This window comes from Triticum dicoccoides, chromosome 6B (genome assembly GCF_002162155.2).
Source record: "Triticum dicoccoides isolate Atlit2015 ecotype Zavitan chromosome 6B, WEW_v2.0, whole genome shotgun sequence".
Classification (NCBI taxonomy): Eukaryota; Viridiplantae; Streptophyta; class Magnoliopsida; order Poales; family Poaceae; genus Triticum; species Triticum dicoccoides.
Genome location: NC_041391.1, coordinates 613,497,843 through 613,500,482, shown reverse-complemented (window position 1 = coordinate 613,500,482; position 2,640 = coordinate 613,497,843).

Here is a 2,640-nt window from a genome sequence, read left to right as displayed (position 1 = left end):
TTAGGAAGGCCCTTTCATCATCAGCAAGGTGTTGGGCAATGACTCCTACTATCTGATTGACGCTCAGAAGCCCAGAGCATGCAAGAGAGGTGATTCAGGCAAGGAGATAGAGAGGCCGTGGAATGCAAACCTCCTCCGAAGGTTTTACAGTTGACAGCAGTATGTATCACGCTACCCTTTGTATTACGTATAAAGACTCCGGGTCCCCCGAGAAGAACTCGGGGACTACCCTCTTTTATCTATGTGATAAGTGTTATGCCATGAGTATGTATAGTTTTATTTTCTCCTGGCACCGGGTTCGACCAGTCGGCCCGGAGGCTCGCCGCCTTCTGCTATATGCCGCCTCCTGCAGCCGGACAAGTAGTGTGTCGGCACCAGACACTTCCTTTGCCAGAAGCCGCAGATCGTGGAGCGACTGCACGGCGGACAGGGGTCGCCAAACGGTGCCCACACGAAAAACGACTAAGGATAAAATGCATATAGCCGAGGCCGGCGTCGCACCTATTCGTCCGGCTGCCGAGCAGCCGGTCGGCCGGCTCCTACTTTTATTGTCAACACTCCGAATGGCTAAGTACTAGCCCTCCTGCAAATAGCTAAGTACTCAACCCAGCCGCAGTCCGCAGAGCGGCTACTTGGCTGGCAAGAGGATAGCCAAGGGAGGGCGACAAAGGAAAAAACGAAGGAGTAAAAGGCAATGAAAGATAGAAGTCGGCAAAGCAAAGAATGAACGATGATAAGATATTTACATGGATAAAGGCCTACTGGCCGGCATTCAACAAAGTTCAATATACATCCCGCGGGTGGAACTGCGAAATTTAATCAGGTTGTCCAGACTTTAGCAAATAGGAAAAGCAAAAGATAAACATCCTAAGGAGCAGCAGAAGATTCCGGCTGGCCGCTGGGGTCGGCCGTGACGATCGACGCGGCAGGCGGCTCCGGCTGGGCCCTGGGGTCCACAGTGACTGTCGGCTCTGCGGACGGCTCTGGCTGGACGTTGGGCTCGGCGGTGCCGGTTGGTGCTGCAGGCGGCTCCGGCTGGATGACGGAGTCAGCCGCGCCTGCCGGGATGGCGGAGGGCTGGATGATGGAGTCTGTGGCGCCCGTCAGAGGTACGGGCGGCTGGTCGATCCCCGCCTGGCCGCCTCCAGCGGCAGGCGGCACTTTGGAGCGTGGATCGTTACTTGAGGCCCGGTCAGGTGGGGGCTGACCATCTGCCCCGGCTTCCGGCATGTCGTCATCGCTCTCCTCCTCCTCCTCCTCCTCCTCATCGTCCTTCTCCTCATCCTCCTCCTCCCATTTGTCACTGGAGTCGATGACCTCAGTCGAGTCCTCGCTGTCCTCTGGGTTCAGCCCAAGCTACTCCTGCGGCGCCTCGGCGCCTTCTTCGACCACCTCCGGAACGAAGATACTGGTGTCGGTGAAGTCGGCGATCGCCGCCACCGTGTGGATAAGCTCGGCTTCCACCGCCGCCAGCTCCTCCTGCGCCTCCAGCCGAAATGTGGCTAACTGGGCTAGACTTAGCCTAGGATAACACGCGTTGACGAACTCAAGGGCCCGGCGCGCTCCTGCCCGGGCTGCAGAGCCTTTCCAGGCCTCCAGGCGGTCGGCCGCCACCTCCAGCCAGTCGGCGGTCCGGCTAGGGGTGCGCGGAGCCGGCAAGCCTGGCCAAAGGGCGGAAACCGCTTGAGCCCCGACGCGCTGAAGATGGCGCAGCATTTTATGGGCAGGCCGCAAACGGGCCTGGATGCTGAGGATCTGCTTGTTGAGGGTCCGAGGGGCGCCAACAGCGATCTGCACGCCTTCTGCCCTCCGCTCCATGCGTTGGGCCTCGATGATTTGATTCGCGGCGACGGAGTGACCCGGGAAGAAATCTGCTCGGGCGGAAGGCAAGAAGAACAAACCCAAAAACAAGCAGTCGGCTTAGTCAAAGGCCGACAGCTCAAGAAAAGCGATAGGAAGAATAAAAGCTTACCATCGACCAAATCCTCGATGATGCTGAAGCAAGCCAACGTCTGCGCCTCCTTGTCGGCCCAGGCAACGCGCTCGGTCTCAAACTCGGCGAGGAGATCGGTCTCCTTCACCTTTGCCTCCCGCTGGGCCGTCTTGAGGGCCTCCGTCTGTTCGGCGAGCTGAGCGACCAGTCGGCCTCGCTCCTCGGTCAGCTTGTTGCACTCTGCCTCCTTGCCGTGCAGAGCGGTGTTGGCTTTGCCCAGCTGCTGCTGCAAGGCGGCGTTGGCCTCTTAAGAAAGGAAAGAAGAAAGAACATTAGTCAAAAAAGACGAAGAGGGACGCAGTTGCGGGGAGATCCGGCCCGACTGCTCAGCAGTCGGCCCGAATATCAGGGACTACAGCCCGCGGGTGCGCCGTCGCGCCCCCGTAGAGAAGAAGTTGTCATCTAAGGTAGAGCAACTGAGGAGATTCGGCCCGACTGCTCAACAGTCCGCCCGAACCTCGGGGACTACAGCCCGCGGGTGCGCCAGCGCGCCCCCGCGAAAAAGAAGAAAGTCGAAGCTTACTACGGCTCTCAGACAAATGGGAGGTCCGTGTCTCCATCTCCCGAACCCTGGAGTTGTAGGCGACCACACGAAGATTGTGGTAGTCCTACAGAGGGGATACCAGATGAAGTTAGCATTTGGCACT